The sequence below is a fragment of the Anomaloglossus baeobatrachus genome, chromosome 2, assembly GCF_048569485.1.
Source record: "Anomaloglossus baeobatrachus isolate aAnoBae1 chromosome 2, aAnoBae1.hap1, whole genome shotgun sequence".
NCBI lineage: Eukaryota > Metazoa > Chordata > Amphibia > Anura > Aromobatidae > Anomaloglossus > Anomaloglossus baeobatrachus.
In genome coordinates this window covers 354,340,155-354,356,454 of record NC_134354.1, presented here as the reverse complement: position 1 = coordinate 354,356,454, position 16,300 = coordinate 354,340,155, and the positions used below count along the sequence as shown (strand labels likewise).

Below are 16,300 nucleotides of genomic sequence, written 5' to 3'. Positions count from 1 at the left end.
CTGCTAAAATGGTCAATAAAAAAGAAACCCAAAATCGTAGTTCTCTTGGTGATGGAAGCCAAAATATATTATCAGTTGGCAACAAAACAAAGAATTTCATATATTACAGGTTGATAGCAAATTACTTCAACAGCGAAAACGGATTGTTTTTACTGGTGATTGAACCAAGGACCTACTGCGTGTGAAGTAGACGTGATGACCACTCAACTATGAAAGCTGTGAAATCCTGCAAAGTAATGGCATTTAGAGACGAGTTTTGACCGCCAGGGGAAAAAAAATAATTTGTAGTTCTGTTGGTGATGGAAGCTAAAACATCCCATCATTCCGCAACAAAGCCAAGAACTTCATATATTGTAGTTTAATTGAGTATTATTTCAACGCCAAGAACAGATTGGTTTTACTGGTGATTGAACGCAGGACCTTCTGGGTGTTAAGCAGACGTGATGACCACTACTCTATGAAACCTGATGGAAAGTTACTGTGTATTGGCTAGCAGAGCAGAATTGTGACTGATGGGGCCTTTTTATTGCTGAAGGAAAGTATTTTTGGTTAATGAAACATTTACAATTTTTATTACATATTTTACCAGTTTTATTCCTACAAAGGGATTTTGCTTAAAAAATAGTTTACATTGAATGTGTTACTTTTTTCCCCACAGTTTAGTTGTTTGCTTTTGTATTTAAAGGAACTATATATTTTGAAACAAACAGGATTTTTATAATATGGGATTTTGTTTTCTGCTAAAATGGTCAATAAAAAAGAAACCCAAAATCGTAGTTCTCTTGGTGATGGAAGCCAAAATATATTCTCAGTTGGCAACAAAACCAAGAATTTCATATGTTACAGGTTGATAGCAAATTACTTCAACAGCAAAAACGGCTTGTTTTTACTGGGGATTGAACCCAGGACCTTCTGCGTGTGAAGTAGACGTGTTGACGACTCCACTATGAAACCTGTTAAATCCTGCAAAGTAATGGCATTTAGAAACGAGTTTTGACCGCCAGGGGAAAAAAAAAAAATAAATAAATTGTAGTTCTGTTTGTGATGGAAGCCAAAACATCCCGTCATTCGGCAACAAAGCCGAGAACTTCATATATTGTAGCTGGATAGCGTATTATTTCAACACTAAGAACAGATTGGTTTCACTGGGGATTGAACCCAGGACCTTCTGCATGTTAATCAGACGTGATAGCCACTACACTATGAAACCTGACAAAAAGTTACTGTGTATTGGCTAGCAGAGCAGAATTGTGACTGACGGGGCCTTTTTATTGCTGAAGGAAAGTATTTTTGGTTAATGAAACATTTACAATTATTATTACATATTTTACCAGTTTTATTCCTACAAAGGGATTTTGCTTAAATTGAAGTTTATATTGATCGTAGTTCTCTTTGTGATGGAAGCCAAAATGAATTGTCATTTGGCAACAAAACCAAGAATTTCACATATTACAAGTCGATAGGAAATTACTTCAACACCAAAAACAGCTTGGTTTCACTGGGGATTGAACCCAGGACCTTCTGCGTTTGAAGCAGACGAGATGACCACTACACTAAGAAACCTTTGAAATCCTGCAAAGTAATGGCAATTAGAGACGAGTTTTGACCGCCAGGGGAAAAAAAACAAATTCGTAGCTCTGTTGGTGATGGAAGCTAAAACATCCCATTATTCAGCAACAAAGCCAAGAACTTTATATACTGCAGGTTGATAGGGGATTATTTCAACACCAAGAACCCATGGGTTTCACTAAGGATTGAACCCAGGACCTTCTGCGTGAAAAGCAGACGTGATTTCCACTACACTATGAAACCTTTGAAAGCCTGCAAAGTAATGGCAATTAGAGACGAGTTTTGACCGCCAGGGAAAAAAAAAACAAATTCGTAGCTCTGTTGGGGATGGAAGCCAAAACATCCCATCATTCGGCAACAAAGTCAAGAACTTCATATATTGTAGTTTAATTGAGTATTATTTCAACGCCAAGAACAGATTGGTTTTACTAGGGATTGAACGCAGGACCTTCTGCGTGTTAAGCAGACGTGATGACCACTACTCTATGAAACCTGATGGAAAGTTACTGTGTATTGGCTAGCAGAGCAGAATTGTGACTGACGGGGCCTTTTTATTGCTGAAGGAAAGTATTTTTGGTTAATGAAACATTTACAATTTTTATTACATATTTTACCAGTTTTATTCCTACAAAGGGATTTTGCTTAAAAGGAAGTTTACATTGAATGTGTTACTTTTTTCCACATAGTTTAGTTGTTTGCTTTTGTATTTAAAGGAACTATATATTTTGAAACAAACAGGATTTTTATAATATGGGATTATGTTTTCTGCTAAAATGGTCAATAAAAAAGAAACCCAAAATCGTAGTTCTCTTGGTGATGGAAGCCAAAATATATTATCAGTTGGCAACAAAACAAAGAATTTCATATGTTACAGGTTGATAGCAAATTACTTCAACAGCGAAAATGGCTTGTTTTGACTGGGGATTGAACCCAGGACCTTCTGCGTGTGAAGTAGATGTGATGACGAATCCACTATGAAACCTGTGAAATCCTGCAAAGTAATGGCATTTAGAGACGAGTTTTGACCGCCAGGGGAAAAAAAAAAATAATTTGTAGTTCTGGTTGTGATGGAAGCCAAAACATCCCGTCATTCAACAACAAAGCCGAGAACTTCATATATTGTAGTTGGATAGCGTATTATTTCAACACTAAGAACAGATTGGTTTCACTGGGGATTGAACCCAGGACCTTCTGCGTGTTAAGCAGACGTGATGACCCCTACACTATAAAACCTGACGAAAAGTTACTGTGTATTTGGCTAGCAGAGCAGAATTGTGACTGACGGGGCCTTTTTATTGCTGAAGGAAAGTATTTTTGGTTAATGAAACATTTACAATTTTTATTACATATTTTACCAGTTTTATTCCTACAAAGGGATTTTGCTTAAAAGGAAGTTTACATTAAATGTGTTTCTTTTTTCCACATAGTTTAGTTGTTTGCTTTTTTATTTAAAGGAACTATATATTTTGAAACAAACAGGATTTTTATAATATGGGATTATGTTTTCTGCTAAAATGGTCAATAAAAAAGAAACACAAAATCGTAGTTCTCTTGGTGAGGGAAGCCAAAATATATTATCAGTTGGCAACAAAACCAAGATTTTCATATATTACAGGTTGATAGCAAATTACTACAACAGCGAAAACGGCTTGTTTTTATTGGGGACTGAACCCAGGACCTTCTGCGTGTGAAGTAGACGTGATGACGACTCCACTATGAAACCTGTGAAATCCTCCGAAGTAATGGCATTTAGAGACGAGTTTTGACCGCCAGGGGAAAAAAAAAAATAATTTGTAGTTCTGTTTGTGATGGAAGCCAAAACACACCGTCATTCGGCAACAATGCCGAGACCTTCATATATTGTAGTTGGATAGCGTATTATTTCAAAACTAAGAACAGATTGGTTTCACTGGGGATTGAACCCAGGACCTTCTGCGTGTTAAGCAGACGTGATGACCACTACACTATGAAACCTGACGAAAAGTTACTGTGTATTGGCTAGCAGAGCAGAATTGTGACTGACGGGGCCTTTTTATTGCTGAAGGAAAGTATTTTTGGTTAATGAAACATTTACAATTATTATTACATATTTTACCAGTTTTATTCCTACAAAGGGATTTTGCTTAAATTAAAGTTTAGATTGAATGTGTTACTTTTTTCTCCATAGTTTGGTCTTTTGCTTTTGTATTTATGGGAACTATATATTTTGAAACAAATAGGATTTTTATAATATGGGATTATGTTTTCTGCTAAAATGGTCAATAAAAAAGAAACCCAAAATCGTAGTTCTCTTTGTGATGGAAGCCAAAATGTATTGTCATTTGGCAACGAAACCAAGGATTTCTCATACTACAGGTCGATAAGAAATTACTTCAACACCAAGAACACATGGGTTTCACTGGGGATTGAACCCAGGACCTTCTGCATGTAAAGCTGACGTGATTTCCACTACACTATGAAACCTTTGAAAGCAAAGTAATGGCAATTAGAGACGAGTTTTGACCGCCAGGGAAAAAAAAAACAAATTCGTAGCTCTGTTGGGGATGGAAGCCAAAATATCCCATCATTCGGCAACAAAGCCAAGAACTTCATATATTGTAGTTTAATTGAGTATTATTTCAACACCAAGAACAGATTGGTTTTACTGGGGATTGAACGCAGGACCTTCTGCGTGTCAAGCAGACGTGAAGACCACTACTCTATGAAACCTGATGGAAAGTTACTGTGTATTGGCTAGCAGAGCAGAATTGTGACTGACAGGGCCTTTTTATTGCTGAAGGAAGGTATTTTTGGTTAATGAAACATTTACATTTTTTATTACATATTTTACCAGTTTTATTCCTACAAAGGGATTTTGCTTAAAAGGAAGTTTACATTAAATGTGTTACTTTTTTCCACATAGTTTAGTTGTTTGCTTATGTATTTAAAGGAACTATATATTTTGAAACAAACAGGATTTTTATAATATGGGATTATGTTTTCTGCTAAAATGGTCAATAAAAAAGAAACCCAAAATCGTAGTTCTCTTGGTGAGGGAAGCCAAAATATATTATCAGTTGGCAACAAAACCAAGAATTTCATGTATTACAGGTTGATAGCAAATAACTTCAACAGCGAAAACGGCTTGTTTTTACTGGGGATTGAACTCAGGACCTTCTGCGTGTGAAGTAGACGTGATGACCACTCCACTATGAAACCTGTGAAATCCTGCAAAGTAATGGCTTTTAGAGACGAGTTTTAACCGCCAAGGGAAAAAAATAAAATAATTTGTAGTTCTGTTTGTTATGGAAGCCAAAACATACTGTCATTCGGCAACAATGCCGAGAACTTCACATATTGTAGTTGGATAACGTATTATTTCAACACTAAGAACAGATTGGTTTCACTGGGGATTGAACCAAGGACCTTCTGCGTGTTAAGCAGACGTGATGACCACTACACTATAAAAACTGGCGAAAAGTTACTGTGTATTGGCTAGCAGAGCAGAATTGTGAATGACGGGGCCTTTTTATTGCTGAAGGAAAGTATTTTTGGTTAATGAAACATTTACAATTATTATTACATATTTTACCAGTTTTATTCCTACAAAGGGATTTTGCTTAAATTGAAGTTTATATTGAAGGTGTTACTTTTTTCTCCATAGTTTGGTCTTTTGCTTTTGTATTTATTGGAACTATATATTTTGAAACAAATAGGATTTTTATAATATGGGATTATGTTTTCTGCTAAAATGGTCAATAAAAAAGAAACCCAAAATCGTAGTTCTCTTGGTGAGGGAAGCCAAAATATATTATCAGTTGGCAACAAAACCAAGAATTTCATATATTTCATGTTGATAGCAAACTACATCAACAGCGAAAATGGCTTGTTTTTACTGGGGATTGAACCCAGGACCTTCTGCGTGTGAAGTAGACGTGATGACCACTCCACTATGAAACCTGTGAAATCCTTCAAAGTAATGGCATTTAGAGACGAGTTTTGACCGCCAGGGGAAAAAAAAAAAAATAATTTGTAGTTCTGTTTGTGATGGAAGCCAAAACATACCGTCATTCGGCAACAATGTCGAGAACTTCATACATTGTCGTTGGATAGCGTATTATTTCAACACTAAGAACAGATTGGTTTCACTGGGGATTGAACCCAGGACCTTCTGCGTGTTAAGCAGACGTGATGACCACTACACTATGAAACCTGATGTCATTTGGCAACGAAACCAAGAATTTCACATATTACAAGTCGATAGGAAATTACTTCTACACCAAAAACAGATTGGTTTTACTGGGGATTGAACCCAGGACCTTCAGCGTGTAAAGCAGACGTGATGACCACTACACTATGAAACCTGATGTCATTTGGCAACGAAACCAAGAATTTCACATATTACAAGTCGATAGGAAATTACTTCTACACCAAAAACAGATTGGTTTTACTGGGGATTGAACCCAGGACCTTCAGCGTGTAAAGCAGAAGTGATTTCCACTACACTATGAAACCTTTGAAAGCCTGCAAAGTAATGGCAATTAGAGACGAGTTTTGACCGCCAGGGAAAAAAAAACCAAATTCGTAGCTCTGTTTTGGAAGGAAGCCAAAACATCCCATCATTCGGCAACAAAGCCAAGAACTTGAATATTGTAGTTTAATTGAGTATTATTTTAACACCAAGAACAGATTGGTTTTACTGGGGATTGAACGCAGGACCTTCTGCGTGTTAAGCAGACGTGATGACCACTACTCTATGAAACCTGATGGAAAGCTACTGTGTATTGGCCAGCAGAGCAGAATTGTGACTGACGGGGCCTTTTTATTGCTGAAGGAAAGTATTTTTGGTTAATGAAACATTTACAATTTTTATTACATATTTTACCAGTTTTATTCCTACAAAGGGATTTTGCTTAAAAGGAAGTTTACATTGAATGTGTTACTTTTTTCCACATAGTTTAGTTGTTTGCTTTTGTATTTAAAGGAACTATATATTTGGAAACAAACAGGATTTTTATAATATGGGATTATGTTTTCTGCTAAAATGGTCAATAAAAAAGAAACCCAAAATCGTAGTTCTCTTGAGGATTGGGGATTATTTCAACACCAAGAACACATGGGTTTCACTGGGGATTTAACCCATGACCTTCTGCGTGTAAAGCAGACGTGATTTCCACTACACTATGAAACCAGTTTTATTCCTACAAATGGATTTTGCTTAAATTGAAGTTTATATTGAATGTGTTACTTTTTTCTCCATAGTTTGGTCTTTTGCTTTTGTATTTATGGGAACTATATATTTTGAAACAAATAGGATTTTCATAATATGGGATTATGTTTTTAACCAAAAAAGTATTTTTGGTTAATGAAACATTTACAATTATTATTACATATTTTACCAGTTTTATTCCTACAAAGGGATTTTGCTTAAATCCACTACACTATGAAACCTTTGAAATCCTGCAAATTAATTGCAATTAGAGACGAGTTTTGACCGCCAGGGGAAAAAAAACAAATTCGTAGCTCTGTTGGTGATGGAAGCTAAAACATCCCGTTATTCGGCAACAAATCCAAGAACTTTATATGCTGCAGGTTGATAGGGGATTATTTCAACACCAGGAACACATGGGTTTCACTGATGATTGAACCCAGGACCTTCTGCGTGTAAAGCAGACGTGATTTCCACTACACTATGAAACCTTTGAAAACCTGCAAAGTAATGGCAATTAGAGACGAGTTTTGACCGCCAGGGAAAAAAAAACCAAATTCGTAGCTCTGTTGGGGATGGAAGCCAAAACATCCCATCATTCGGCAACAAAGCCAAGAACTTCATATATTGTAGTTTAGTTGAGTATTATTTCAACACCAAGAACAGATTGGTTTTACTGGGGACTGAACGCAGGACCTTCTGCGTGTTAAGCAGACGTGATGACCACTACTCCATGAAACCTGATGGAAAGTTACTGTGTATTGGCTAGCAGAGCAGAATTGTGACTGACAGGGCCTTTTTATTGCTGAAGGAAAGTATTTTTGGTTAATGAAACATTTACAATTTTTATTACATATTTTACCAGTTTTATTCCTACAAAGGGATTTTGCTTAAAAGGAAGTTTACATTGAATGTGTTACTTTTTTTCTACATAGTTTAGTTGTTTGGTTTTGTATTTAAAGGAACTATATATTTTCGTAGCTCTGTTGGTGATGGAAGCTAAAACATCCAGTTATTCGGCAACAAAGCCAAGAACTTTATATACTGCAGGTTGATAGGGGATTATTTCAACACCAAGAACACATGGGTTTCACTGGGGATGGAACCCAGGACCTTCTGCGTGTAAAGCAGACGTGATTTCCACTACACTATGAAACCTTTGAAAGCCTGCAAAGTAATGGCAATTAGAGACGAGTTTTGACCGCCAGGGAAAAAAAAACAAATTCGTAGCTCTGTTGGGGACGGAAGCCAAAACATCCCATCATTCAGCAACAAAGCTGTTTATTTGAGTATTATTTCAACACCAAGAACAGATTGGTTTTACTGGGGATTGAACGCAGGACCTTCTGCGTGTTAAGCAGACGTGATGACCACTACTCTATGAAATCAGATAGAAAGTTACTGTGTATTGGCTAGCAGAGCAGAATTGTGACTGACGAGGCCTTTTTATTGCTGAAGGAAAGTATTTTTGGTTAATGAAACATTTACAATTTTTATTACATATTTTACAAGTTTTATTCCTACAAAGGGATTTTGCTTAAAAGGAAGTTTACATTGAATGTGTTACTTTTTTCCACATAGTTTAGTTGTTTGCTTTTGTATTTAAAGGAACTATATATTTTGAAACAAACAGGATTTTTATAATATGGGATTATGTTTTCTGCTAAAATGGTCAATAAAAAAGAAACCCAAAATCGTAGTTCTCTTGGTGAGGGAAGCCAAAATATATTATCAGTTGGCAACAAAACCAAGAAGTTCATATATTACAGGTTGATAGCAAATTACTTCAACAGCGAAAACGGCTTGTTTTTACTGGGGATTGAACCCAGAACCTTCTGCATGTGAAGTAGACGTGATGACCACTCCACTATGAAACCTGTGAAATCCTGCAAAGTAATGGCATTTAGAGACGAGTTTTGACCGCCAGGTGAAAAAAAAAAATAATTTGTAGTTCTGTTTGTGATGGAAGCCAAAACATCCCGTCATTCGGCAACAAAGCCGAGAACTTCATATATTGTAGTTGGATAGCGTATTATTTCAACACTAAGAACAGATTGGTTTCACTGGGGATTGAACCCAGGACCTTCTGCATGTTAAGCAGACGTGATGACCACTACACTATGAAACCTGACGAAAAGTTACTGTGTATTGGCTAGCAGAGCAGAATTGTGACTGACGGGGCCTTTTTATTGCTGAAGGAAAGTATTTTTGGTTAATGAAACATTTACAATTATTATTACATATTTTACCAGTTTTATTCCTACAAAGGGATTTTGCTTAAATTGAAGTTTATATTGAATGTGTTACTTATTTCTCCATAGTTTGGTCTTTTGCTTTTGTATTTATGGGAACTATATATTTTGAATCAAATAGGATTTTTATAATATGGGATTATGTTTTCTGCTAAAATGGTCAATAAAAAAGAAACCCAAAATCGTAGTTCTCTTTGTGATGGAAGCCAAAATGTATTGTCATTTGGCAACGAAACCAAGAATTTCACATATTACAAGTCGATAGGAAATTACTTCAACACCAAAAACAGATTAGTTTCATTGGGGATTGAACCCAGGACTTTCTGCGTGTGAAGCAGACGTGATGACCACTACACTATGAAACCTTTGAAATCCTGCAAAATAAAGGCAATTAGAGACGAGTTTTGACTGCCAGGGGAAAAAAAAACAAATTCGTAGCTCTGTTGGTGATGGAAGCTAAAACATCCCGTTATTCGGCAACAAAGCAAAGAACTTCATATATTGTAGTTTAATTGAGTATTATTTCTTCACCAAGAACAGATTGGTTTTACTGGGTATTGAACGCAGGACCTTCTGCGTGTTAAGCAGACGTGATGACCACTACTCTATGAAACCTGATGGAAAGTTACTGTGTATTGGCTAGCAGAGCAGAATTGTGACTGACGGGGCCTTTTTATTGCTGAAGGAAAGTATTTTTGGTTAATGAAACATTTACAATTTTTATTACATATTTTACCAGTTTTATTCCTACAAAGGGATTTTGCTTAAAAGGAAGTTTACATTGAATGTAAAGGACTCTCATTTTGTCCTACTAAAGCTCTAGACAAAATTGAACTCTGCAGCGACATGGAAGATTACTTCAGGAGACTACGTCTAAGGGAATATTTTAGCGATGCAGATGTTTCAGAATCCACCCAGACTGAAGGAAGACGGATCTTGACAACCAAGAAAAGATCAGATTGGACACCTCCACCAGGACGCAACCCTCATCTGGATAACTATATAAACACTTTCAGACATTTGGTAAAATCCACTTTCCTAGACACACACAGGAGGCAACCATCCAACATCAGTGCCCAGGAGAGAAGGGCCATAAAATCTTTGAAACCCAACAAAGAAATCATCATTAAACCTGCAGACAAGGGGGGTACAATAGTCATGATGAACAGATCAGACTACATGAAGGAAGCACACAGACAACTGATGGACACACGCTACTATAAGAAATTGGAGTCTGACCCCACACAGGACTATTACAAGGAACTTAACAAGTTGGCCTCTTGTCTGCCTGACATATCCATAAGAACTGATGAACTGATACCGGTGAGTCCAAGAATAGGCACATTCTACATGCTTCCCAAAATTCACAAATCTGGAAACCCAGGAAGACCCATCATTTCATGTGTGGGCACCCTCACTGAACAAGTCTCTGGATGGGTAGAGGGTATCCTTAAACCCTTGGTAAGGGATACAACCAGCTACATCCAGGACACTACTGACCTATTGAAAAAACTATCAGCAATAGGTCCTCTTCCAGAGGGAACCATCCTTGCCACCATGGATGTGGAATCCTTGTACTCGAACATTCCACACCAGGATGGATTAAATGCTTGCAAAATTTTCCTCGAAAATACAGGAACTGATGCCAATTCTGTGGTGAAGCTTACAAAATTCATCCTCACCCATAATTACTTTGCATTTGACAATGACATATATCTACAGGAGACTGGGACTGCAATGGGAAGCAAAATGGCACCACAATATGCAAATCTTTTCATGGCCAAGCTTGAGAGTGACTTTTTATCCTCTTGTCCTATCAGGCCTCTGGCCTACTACCGTTACATTGACGATATTTTAATCATCTGAACAGAGTCTGAGGAGCAGCTGAAGACCTTCCATGAACACTTTAATCAGTTTCATCCCACCATCAACTTAACACTCAGCTACTCCTGCACGGAAATCAACTTCTTGGACACCATCATTAAACTACGGAACAATGAAATAGAGACATCCCTGTACAAGAAGCCAATTGACCGTCCAACATACCTGAAATGGGACAGTTTTCATCCAAAACACATAAAAAACTCTATTGTATACAGCCAGGCTATCAGGTATAATCGGATATGTTCCAACAGTACAGATAGAGACAATCACCTTGAGGGCCTCAGAAAGACCTTTCTGAATCAAGGCTACCACCCAAGAACAATTGAAAACCAGATTACAAGAGCCACCAGAATATCAAGAAACCATCTCCTACATTATAAAACTAAAGAAGAAAACACCCGGGTCCCTCTTGTAGTCACCTACAATCCACATCTAGAGGTGTTTAGAGGAGCTGCACGGAAACTACAACCATTACTGCAAAAAGATGCCCGGTTAAAATCTATTTTTCCAGACCCCCCACTTCTGTGTTTTAGACAGCCCCCAAATCTAAGAAGCATCATTGTCAGAAGCTCCCTGTCCTCTCCAACACCAACAGGAACATTTCCCTGCAACCAGAAAAAATGTAAGACCTGTCCATTAATATTGACAACGGACAAGATAAAGATTCCCAGATCACATCAGGACTACAAGATCCCAGGTACCTTCAGCTGCACCACAACCAATGTGGTGCACTTAATTATATGTACCAAATGTCCCACTGGGGGTCTGTATGTAGGGGAGACAGGACAACAGCTCAGGACAAGGATGAATTCTCACCGCCACACAATTAGAGAAAAAAGGATGGATCTACCTGTGGCCAAACATTTTTGCAACTCAGACCACAGCATCATGGACATGAAATTGCTGGTATTGAAAGGAAACTTCAAGTCCCAGAGAGACAGGAGACTTTGGGAATACAAACTTATGATGACCTTTGACACATTCAGAGCAGGGATGAATGTGTCTCATGGATTCATGTCTTTTTACATCAGTTAAAAGATGTGCTCCTCTGACCATCCGAGCATGTCACAGCCCGCATCAGACCCTTATCAGAGGACAATAAAACTTTCACACTGAACTGCAGCAAAATTTATGGCCACAACAGTTTGCCCCCTGCCATAGAGACAGTTCTGTTTTATATAACTTGTTTTTTGGTTCTTTTTTTTTTTACTGCCCCATTCTATGTCCTGTTGTGTATAAATATGTGACTCTTCAGATTTTGTGTTATACCATGCCTGATGAAGAGACCTGAGTAGTCTTGAAAGCTTGCAATTATTACCATCTTTTCAGTTAGCCATTAAAAGGTATCAACCACTGAGGACTCTCAGTTCTTTTAAACAAATTTTTTTTATCTCTACTGGCTAACACGGTACAAAGATATATTTTACTTGTATCAAAATGGAGGATACCAGAATGTACCGCATCTTTATGGAACTAAAGACACTTCTGAAGAAACGCGCACAACTGGACAGCGACATATTTTTCTTATCCAAATGCAAAAAGGAGAATCTGATCCCCAAAGGACTCTGGATTACAAACCCAATTCTACATACCTACAATACCCATTATGCACAAAACCTTTGTCACAGGACTTCTGAGAGACTAAGGAACCACCTTTTGCATGTCTTCTACAGCATCAAGAGTAAAATCCAGAGAGAATTTGAAACACAAAGGAAGACACTACCAGAAAGCACAGAACAAAAAGTACAACAATACTATTACAGACTACGAACCCTTCTGATCCACAACAAGGAAAAGAAGCTACATAGACTGCGCCTCAACTCAGGACTTAATACAAACAGGTGGAGAACAAAGCCAAAATCTGACAACTTGGAAAACCACTCCATTCAAGGCAAAAAAGCATCTAACTGTGTTATCAATCTCTCGGATTACAAACCAAACAAAGTGGAACTTGCTGTGCTTTCTAAAGGACTCTCATTTTGTCCTACTAAAGCTCTAGACAAAATTGAACTCTGCAGCGACATGGAAGATTACTTCAGGAGACTACGTCTAAGGGAATATTTTAGCGATGCAGATGTTTCAGAATCCACCCAGACTGAAGGAAGACGGATCTTGACAACCAAGAAAAGATCAGATTGGACACCTCCACCAGGACGCAACCCTCATCTGGATAACTATATAGACACTTTCAGACATTTGGTAAAATCCACTTTCCTAGACACACACAGGAGGCAACCATCCAACATCAGTGCCCAGGAGAGAAGGGCCATAAAATCTTTGAAAACCAACAAAGAAATCATCATTAAACCTGCAGACAAGGGGGGTGCAATAGTCATGATGAACAGATCAGACTACATGAAGGAAGCACACAGACAACTGATGGACACACGCTACTATAAGAAATTGGAGTCTGACCCCACACAGGACTATTACAAGGAACTTAACAAGTTGGCCTCTTGTCTGCCTGACATATCCATAAGAACTGATGAACTGATACCGGTGAGTCCAAGAATAGGCACATTCTACATGCTTCCCAAAATTCACAAATTTGGAAACCCAGGAATACCCATCATTTCATGTGTGGGCACCCTCACTGAACAAGTCTCTGGATGGGTAGAGGGTATCCTTAAACCCTTGGTAAGGGATACAACCAGCTACATCCAGGACACTACTGACCTATTGAAAAAACTATCAGCAATAGGTCCTCTTCCAGAGGGAACCATCCTTGCCACCATGGATGTGGAATCCTTGTACTCGAACATTCCACACCAGGATGGATTAAATGCTTGCAAAATTTTCCTCGAAAATACAGGAACTGATGCCAATTCTGTGGTGAAGCTTACAAAATTCATCCTCACCCATAATTACTTTGCATTTGACAATGACATATATCTACAGGAGACTGGGACTGCAATGGGAAGCAAAATGGCACCACAATATGCAAATCTTTTCATGGCCAAGCTTGAGAGTGACTTTTTATCCTCTTGTCCTATCAGGCCTCTGGCCTACTACCGTTACATTGACGATATTTTAATCATCTGGACAGAGTCTGAGGAGCAGCTGAAGACCTTCCATGAACACTTTAATCAGTTTCATCCCACCATCAACTTAACACTCAGCTACTCCTGCACGGAAATCAACTTCTTGGACACCATCATTAAACTACGGAACAATGAAATAGAGACATCCCTGTACAAGAAGCCAATTGACCGTCCAACATACCTGAAATGGGACAGTTTTCATCCAAAACACATAAAAAACTCTATTGTATACAGCCAGGCTATCAGGTATAATCGGATATGTTCCAACAGTACAGATAGAGACAATCACCTTGAGGGCCTCAGAAAGACCTTTCTGAATCAAGGCTACCACCCAAGAACAATTGAAAACCAGATTACAAGAGCCACCAGAATATCAAGAAACCATCTCCTACATTATAAAACTAAAGAAGAAAACACCCGGGTCCCTCTTGTAGTCACCTACAATCCACATCTGGAGGTGTTTAGAGGAGCTGCACGGAAACTACAACCATTACTGCAAAAAGGTGCCCGGTTAAAATCTATTTTTCCAGACCCCCCACTTCTGTGTTTTAGACAGCCCCCAAATCTAAGAAGCATCATTGTCAGAAGCTCCCTGTCCTCTCCAACACCAACAGGAACATTTCCCTGCAACCAGAAAAAATGTAAGACCTGTCCATTAATATTGACAACGGACAAGATAAAGATTCCCAGATCACATCAGGACTACAAGATCCCAGGTACCTTCAGCTGCACCACAACCAATGTGGTGTACTTAATTATATGTACCAAATGTCCCACTGGGGGTCTGTATGTAGGGGAGACAGGACAACAGCTCAGGACAAGGATGAATTCTCACCGCCACACAATTAGAGAAAAAAGGATGGATCTACCTGTGGCCAAACATTTTTGTAACTCAGACCACAGCATCATGGACATGAAATTGCTGGTATTGAAAGGAAACTTCAAGTCCCAGAGAGACAGGAGACTTTGGGAATACAAACTTATGATGACCTTTGACACATTCAGAGCAGGGATGAATGTGTCTCATGGATTCATGTCTTTTTACATCAGTTAAAAGATGTGCTCCTCTGACCATCCGAGCGTGTCACAGCACGGATCAGACCCTTATCAGAGGACAATAAAACTTTCACACTGAACTGCAGCAAAATTTATGGCCACAACAGTTTGCCCCCTGCCATAGAGACAGTTCTGTTTTATATAACTTGTTTTTTGGTTCTTTTTTTTTTTACTGCCCCATTCTATGTCCTGTTGTGTATAAATATGTGACTCTTCAGATTTTGTGTTATACCATGCCTGATGAAGAGACCTGAGTAGTCTCGAAAGCTTGCAATTATTACCATCTTTTCAGTTAGCCATTAAAAGGTATCAACCACTGAGGACTCTCAGTTCTTTTAAACAAATTTTTTTTATCTCTACTGGCTAACACGGTACAAAGATATATTTTACTTGTATCAAAATGGAGGATACCAGAATGTACCGCATCTTTATGGAACTAAAGACACTTCTGAAGAAACGCGCACAACTGGACAGCGACATATTTTTCTTATCCAAATGCAAAAAGGAGAATCTGATCCCCAAAGGACTCTGGATTACAAACCCAATTCTACATACCTACAATACCCATTATGCACAAAACCTTTGTCACAGGACTTCTGAGAGACTAAGGAACCACCTTTTGCATGTCTTCTACAGCATCAAGAGTAAAATCCAGAGAGAATTTGAAACACAAAGGAAGACACTACCAGAAAGCACAGAACAAAAAGTACAACAATACTATTACAGACTACGAACCCTTCTGATCCACAACAAGGAAAAGAAGCTACATAGACTGCGCCTCAACTCAGGACTTAATACAAACAGGTGGAGAACAAAGCCAAAATCTGACAACTTGGACAACCACTCCATTCAAGGCAAAAAAGCATCTAACTGTGTTATCAATCTCTCGGATTACAAACCAAACAAAGTGGAACTTGCTGTGCTTTCTAAAGGACTCTCATTTTGTCCTACTAAAGCTCTAGACAAAATTGAACTTTGCAGCGACATGGAAGATTACTTCAGGAGACTACGTCTAAGGGAATATTTTAGCGATGCAGATGTTTCAGAATCCACCCAGACTGAAGGAAGACGGATCTTGACAACCAAGAAAAGATCAGATTGGACACCTCCACCAGGACGCAACCCTCATCTGGATAACTATATAGACACTTTCAGACATTTGGTAAAATCCACTTTCCTAGACACACACAGGAGGCAACCATCCAACATCAGTGCCCAGGAGAGAAGGGCCATAAAATCTTTGAAAACCAACAAAGAAATCATCATTAAACCTGCAGACAAGGGGGGTGCAATAGTCATGATGAACAGAT

General features: G+C 38.3%; 5 non-coding genes across 5 annotated transcripts; all 5 read right to left on the bottom strand.

Annotated features, from left to right (window-relative positions):
* Positions 1 to 1,490: 1,490 nt before the first annotated feature.
* Positions 1,491 to 1,563, bottom strand: TRNAL-CAA (transfer RNA leucine (anticodon CAA)). Its single transcript has one exon. It is a non-coding gene; the product is annotated as a tRNA-Leu (tRNA).
* Positions 1,564 to 3,470: 1,907 nt separating this feature from the next.
* TRNAV-AAC (transfer RNA valine (anticodon AAC)) lies at positions 3,471 to 3,543 on the bottom strand. The gene has a single exon. It is a non-coding gene; the product is annotated as a tRNA-Val (tRNA).
* A 2,145-nt stretch (positions 3,544 to 5,688) lies between these two features.
* TRNAV-AAC (transfer RNA valine (anticodon AAC)) lies at positions 5,689 to 5,761 on the bottom strand. Its single transcript has one exon. It is a non-coding gene; the product is annotated as a tRNA-Val (tRNA).
* Positions 5,762 to 5,839: 78 nt separating this feature from the next.
* Positions 5,840 to 5,912, bottom strand: TRNAV-UAC (transfer RNA valine (anticodon UAC)). The gene has a single exon. It is a non-coding gene; the product is annotated as a tRNA-Val (tRNA).
* Positions 5,913 to 8,812: 2,900 nt separating this feature from the next.
* TRNAV-AAC (transfer RNA valine (anticodon AAC)) lies at positions 8,813 to 8,885 on the bottom strand. The gene has a single exon. It is a non-coding gene; the product is annotated as a tRNA-Val (tRNA).
* Positions 8,886 to 16,300: the final 7,415 nt, after the last annotated feature.